This window comes from Oncorhynchus mykiss, chromosome 27 (assembly GCF_013265735.2).
Source record: "Oncorhynchus mykiss isolate Arlee chromosome 27, USDA_OmykA_1.1, whole genome shotgun sequence".
In the NCBI taxonomy this organism is placed as follows: domain Eukaryota; kingdom Metazoa; phylum Chordata; class Actinopteri; order Salmoniformes; family Salmonidae; genus Oncorhynchus; species Oncorhynchus mykiss.
In genome coordinates, this window is record NC_048591.1 from 36,655,661 (window position 1) to 36,662,846 (window position 7,186).

A 7,186-nucleotide genomic window follows, 5' to 3' on the forward strand; every position below is an offset into this window, starting at 1 on the left:
GCCAAACATACCCTCGTAAAACTGACTGTCCTAATGATCCTTGACTTTGGCGATGTCATTTACAAAATAGCCCCCAACACTATACTCAGCAAACTGGATGTAGTCTATCACAGTGCCATCCGTTTTTATCACCAAAGCCCCCTATACCAACCACCACTGCGACCTGTATGCTCTCGTTGGCTGGCCCTCACTACATATGCGTCACCAAACCCACTGGCTCCAGGTCATCTATAAGTCTTTGCTAGGTAAAGCCCCGCCTTATCTCAGCTCACTGGTCACCATAGCAACACCCACCCGTAGCATGCGCTCCAGCAGGTATTTTGCACTGGTCATCCCCAAAGCCAACACTTCCTTTGGCCGCCTTTCCTTACAGTTCTCTACTGCCAATGACTGGAACGAATTGCAAAAATCTCTGAAGCTGGAGTCTTATATCTCCCTCTCTAACTTAAAGCATCAGCTGTCAAAGCAGCCTTCCGATCACTGTACCTGTACACAGCCAAACTGTAAATAGCACACTCGACTACCTCATCCCCATATTATTACTTACCCTCTTGCTCTTTTTCACCCCAGTATCTCTACTTGCACATCGTCATCTGCACATCTATCACTCCAGTATTAATACTAAATTGTAATTAGTTTGCCTCTGTGGCCTATTTATTGCCTACCTCCGTATTCTTTTATATTTACACACACTGTACATGGATTTTATCATAGATTCTTCAATTTTTTTTTATTTTGTTATTTTCAGTTATTGACTTTGACAAGTTTGATTATGTGTAACTCGGTGTTGTTGTTTTTGTCGCACTGCTTTGCTTTATCTTGGCCAGGTCACAGTTGTAAATGAGAACTTGTTCTCAACTGGCCTACCTGGTTAAATAAAGGTTCAATAAAATAGAAAGAATCTGTGTGATGCAGTCTGACTGACCTCTACCACTCTGCTGCTGCCTGCCACATTGAGCCCTTTTGTTACAAAAATAAAATATTCAAAAAATATTAGAAAAATATAATATTACAGTTGAAGTTGGAAGTTTACATACACCTTAGCCAAATACACTTAAACTCAGTTTTTCACAATTGTATAATCCTAGTAAAAATTCCCTGTTTTAGGTCAGTTAGGATTACCACTTTATTGTAAGAATGTGAAATGTCAGAATAATAGTAGAGAAAACGATTTATTTCAGTATTTCTTTCTTTCATCACATTCCCAGTGGGTCAGAAGTTTACATACACTCAATTAGTATTTGGTAGCATTGCCTTTAAATTGTTTAACTTGGGTCAAATGTTTCGGGTAGCCTTCCACAAGCTTCCCAGAATAAGTTGGGTGAATTTTGGCCCATTCATCCTGACAGAGCATGTGTAACTGAGTCAGGTTTGTAGGCCTCCTTGCTTGCACACGCTTTTTTAGGTCTGCCCACAAATTGTCTCTAGGATTGATGTCAGGGCTTTGTGATTGCTACTCCAGTACCTTGACTTTGTTGTCCTGTGCAGTTGCAAACTGTAGTCTGGCTTTTTTTATGGTGGTTTTGGAGCAGTGGTTTCTTCCTTGCTGAGTGGTATAGGACTCGTTTTACTGTGAATACAGATACTTTTGTACCTGTTTCCTCCAACATCTTCACAAGGTCCTTTGCTGCTGTCCTGGGATTGATTTGCACTTTTCGCACCAAAGTACGTTCATCTCTAGCAGACAAAACGCATCTCCTTCCTGAGCGGTATGACTGCTGCGTGGTCCCATGTTGTTTATACTTGCGCACTATTGTTTGTACAGCTGAACGTGGTACTTTCAGACATTTGGAAATTGCTCCGAAGGATGAACCAGACTTGTGGAGGTTTACAATTATTTTTCTGAGGGTCTTGGATAATTTCTTTAGATTTTCACCTGATGTCAAGCAAATAGGCACTGAGTTTGAAGGTACGCATTGAATTACATCCACAGGTACACCTCCAATTGACTCAAATGATGTCAATTGGCCCATCAGAAGCCTCTAAAAACTATAGTTTGTTAACAAAAATGTGTGGAGTGGTTGAAAACAAGTTTTAATGACTCCGACCTAAGTGTTTGTAAACTTCCGACTTCACACACACACACACACACCCCCCCCCCCCCCCCCCCCCCCCACACACACACACACACACACACACACACACACCCACACACACCCACACACCCACACATACCCACACACACCCACACACACACACACACACACACACACACACACACACACACACACACACACACACACACACACACACACACACACTGTGCCTTCGGAAAGTATTCAGACACCTTAAATTGTTCCACAGTTTCTTAAAACCTCTTTGGGATAGGGGGCGGTATTTTCACATCCGGATGAAAAGCATGCCCAAAGTAAACTGCCTGCTACTCAGGCCCAGAAGCTAGGATATGCATATAATTAGATAGTAGATATGGATAGAAAATACTCTAAGGTTTCTAAAACGGTTAAAATTATTTTTGTGAGTATAACATTATTTATTTGGCAGGCGAAACCACGAGGGCAAACCATCCAGGAAATTATTTTTTGAGGTGACTGTGTTTTCTATTGGTTTCCATGGGAATCTAGATTTATGAGGCACCTGGTTGCCGTTGGTATGGCTTCCACTAGATGTCAACAGTCTTTAGAAATTGGTTGATGTTTTTCCTTTGAGAAATGAAGAAGTACTGTTCAGAACTGTTCAGAATGAGTGTCAAGCCATGTGTACTCTTTTGTTTGGTGCACACTCCAAGTCACGCGCTCCACGTTGATTTTATCCGCTAGTGAACACAGTATATTCCGTCTTAAATTGTATTGATTATTTACGTTTTAGGATATCTAAAGTTGGATTAGGAAAGTTGTTTGAAATATTTGGACCAAGTGTACAGGTAACTAATTAGATACTTTGTAGTCATGTTGGGCGAGTTGGAACCGGTGTTTTTCTGAATCAAACGCGACAAATAAATGGACACTTTGGGGATATAAAAAAGGAGTTTATCGAATAAAAGGACCATTTGTGATGTTTCTGGGACATATTGGAGTGCCAACAGAAGATCTTCAAAGGTAAGACATGAATTATATAATTATTTCTGAGTTTCGTGTCGCACCTGTCTGGTTGAAATATGATTTTCATGTGTTTGTATGGTGGGGTGCTGTCCTCAGATAATCTCGTGGTTTTCTTTCGCCGTAAAGCCTTATTGAAATCTGACACGGTGGCTGCATTAACAAGAAGTGAAGCTTTATTTTGGTGTATTGCACTTGTCGTTTTATGAAAGTTAAATATTTATAATAATTTAATTTCAATTTCGCGCTCTGCAATTTCTCCGGATGTTGTCGAAACGTTCCGCTAGCGGAACCGCTAGCCGTAACATTAAGTTACAGCCTTATTCTAAAGTTGATTAAATATTTTTTTCCCCTCATCAATCTACACACAATACCCAATAATGACAATGCGAAAAAAAAGGTATTTAAAAACGTTTTCAAATGTATTACAAATAAAAAAAGCATAGCCTATTTACATAAGTTTTCAGACCCTTTGCTATGAGACTCGAAATTGAGCTCAGGTGCATCCTGTTTCCATTGATCATACTTGAGATGTTTCTACAACTTGATTGGAGTCCACTTCTGGTATATTCATTTGATTGGACTTGATTTGGAAGAGCACACACCTGTCTATATAACATCCCACAGTTGACAGTGCATGTCAGAGCAAAAATCAATCCATGAGGTGGAAGGAATTGTCCGTAGAGCTCGGAGTCAGGATTGTGTTGAGGCACAGATCTGGGGAAGGGTACCAAAACATTTCTGCAGCATTGAAGGTACCCAAGAACACAGTGGCCTCCATCATTCTTAAATGGAAGAAGTTTGGAACCACCAAGACTCACACTAGAGCTGGCTGCCCAGCCAAATTTTGCAATCGGCGGAGAAGTGCCTTGGTCAGGGAGGTGACCAAGAACCCGATGGTCACTCTGACAGAGCTCCAGAGTTTCTCTGTGGAGATTGGAGAACCTTCCAGAAGGACAACCATCTCTACAGCACTCCACCAATCAGGCCTTTATGGTAGAGTGGCCAGACGGAAGACACTCCTCAGTGTAAGGCACCTGACCACCCACTTGGAGTTTGCCAAAAGACACCTAAAGGACTCTCAGACCATGAGAAACAAGAATCTCTGGTCTGATGAAACCAAGATTGAACTCTTTGGCCTAAATGCCAAGCTTCACGACAGGAGAAAACCTGGCACCGTCCCAACAGTGAGGCTTGTTTTTCAGTGGCAGAGACTGGGAGACGAGTCAGGAAGGAGGGAAAGATGAACAAAGCAAAGTACAGAGAAATTCTTGATTAAACCCTGCTCCAGTGTACTCAGGACCTCCGACTGCGGTGAAGGTTCACCTTCCAAGCACACAGCCAAGACAATGCAGGAGTGGCTTCGGGACAAGTCTCTGATAGTCCTTGTGTAGTCCAGCCAGAGGCCGAACATGAACCCGATCGAACATCTCTGGAGAGACCTGAAAAAAGGAGAGACCCATCCAACTTGACAGAAAATGATGGGAAAAACTTGTAGCGTCATACCCAAGAAGACTCGAGGCTGTAATCACTGCCAAAGGTTCCTCAACTAAGTACTTAGTAAAGGGTCTCAATACATATGTAAAAGTGATATTTCAGTTTAGAATTTTTTTAAATGTGCAAAAATGTCTAAAAACCTGTTTTTGCTTCATCATTAGATTGAGGTGTAGATTGATGAGATAAAAAAAAATCTAATTTAAAACAAGGCTGTAAAGTAACAAAATGTAGAAAAGTCAAGGGGTCTGAATACTTTAAAAATGCACTGTATGAAATCAAACTTTATTTGTCACATGCACTGAATACAACAAGTGTAGACTTTACCGTGACATGCTTACTTACAAACCTTTCACCAACAGTGCAGTTCAAGAAGAGAAGCACAATTGGTTAGAAGAATGTAAAATGTCAGCCATGTTCTTCGGCGCCTGTATATACTGTATATCTGTATATACACTACATGAACAAAAGTATGTGGAATCCTGGTCGACGAACATCTCATTCCAAAATCATGGCATTAATATGGAGATGGTCCCCCCTTTGCTGCTATAACAGCCCCCAGTCTTCTGGGAAGGCTTTCCACTAGATGTTGGAATATTGCTGCGGGGACTTGCTTCCATTCAGTCACGAGAGCAGTAGTGTGGTTGGGCACTGATGTTGGGCGATTAGGCCTGGCTCACAGTCGCCATTCCAATTCACCCCAGATGTGTTCGATGGGTTTGAGGTCAGGGCTCTGTGCAAGCCAGTCAAGTTCTTTCACACCGATCTAGACAAACCATTTCTGTATGGACCTCACTTCCTGCACAGGGGGAAGCAGGAAAGAGCCTCCTCCAAACTGCTGCCACAAAGTTGGAAGCACAGAATTGTCTAGAATGTCATTATTTGCTGTAGCATTAAGATTTCCCTTCACTGGATCTAAGGGGCCTAGCCCGAACCATGAAAAACAGTCCCAGACCATTATTCCTCCTCCACCAAACATTACAGTTCGCACATATGCAGTTCACACATTCGGGCAGGTAGCCCGGCATCCACCAAACCCAGATTCTTCTGTTGAACTGCCAGATGGTGAAACGTGATTCATTACTCCAGAGAACACGTTTCCACTGCTCCAGAGTCTAATGGCGGTGCGCCCCTGTTCAGTCATGTGAAATCCATAGATTAGGGCCTAATTTATTTAAATTGACTGATTTCCTGATATGAACTGTAACTCAGGAAAAATCTTAGAAATTGTTGCATGTTGCATTTACATTTTTGTTCAGTATAATATATACATATTTTTGTATTTAATTGAATGTCCTTGCCTATAACTGTTCTGTACTTTGTCATGTATTTGTACGTTTATGTGGACCCCAGAAAGAGTAGCTGCTGCATGTGAAGTAGCTAATGGGAAACCAAATAAACTATACAGACATGGACCTCTATCTCCCTCTAGTGGAGACGACTGTCAATACAAAGAATGGTGTGCTGTGGTTTAACTGGAACCTTGCACAACTACTGTAAAGGATGAGACTCCAGATAATGATTTGGACCTCACAGACTTTTGTCTTTTTAATTTCCTACAGCAGTGTAGTAGAGTAGAGCAGTACATAAACAATTAAAAGGCGTGATTGAATCTATTCCAGGAGACTAGCAGTAATTACACTAATCACAAATCATCATCACTTTTGACAACTTCATAGACAGATCATAACTCGATGTAATGTTTGGTGCCTGTATTTCTACTGGGTACTTACTGTAGCCTATCAGAGGAGAGAACACAACGGCATGACAGTTCAGAGGCTCTGGACATCTCTGTCACGTAGAAGCCTTTTGCCTAAATGTAAATGTTTTTCTCCTGTGTGTGTACAGACAGTCAGTATGTGTATTTGTATTTATTATGAATCCCCATTAGCTGCTGCCAAGGCGTAACAACGTAAGAAACTCACAACACACTAAGTGGTCTGCCCTCAGGCCCATACTCCACTACCACATATCTACAACACAAAATCCATGTGTACGTGTGTGTATCGTGTGTATGTTATCATGTGTGTGTCTGGGCCTGTGTTTGTGTTACTTCACAGTCCCTGCTGTTCTATAAGGTGTATTTTTACCTTGTTTTTGAAAATCTGATTCTACTGCTGCATCAGTTACCTGATGTAGAGTTCCATGTAGTCATGGCTCTATGTAGTACTGTGCGCCTCCCATAGTCTGTTCTGGACTTGGGGATTGAGAAGAGACCTCTGGTGGTATGTCTTGTGGGGTATGCATGGGTGTCAGAGCTGTGTGGTAAACAGACACCTTGGTGCTTTCAACATGTCAATACCTCTCACATATACAAGTAGTGATGAAGTCAATCTCTCCTCTACTTTGAGCCAGAAGAGATTGACATCCATGTTATTGTTTGCTCTCTGTGTACATCCAAGGGCCATCGTGCTGCACTGTTCTGAGCCAATTGCAATTTTCCTAAGTCCCTCTTTGTGGCACCTGACCACAAGATTGAACAGTAGTCCTGTTGCAACAAAACTAGGGCCTGTAGGACCTGCCTTGTTGATAGTGCTGTTAAGAAGGTAGAAACTAGGGCCTGTAGGACCTGCTTTGTTGACAGTGCTGTTAAGAAGGTAGAAACTAGGGCCTGTAGGACCTGCCTTGTTGATAGT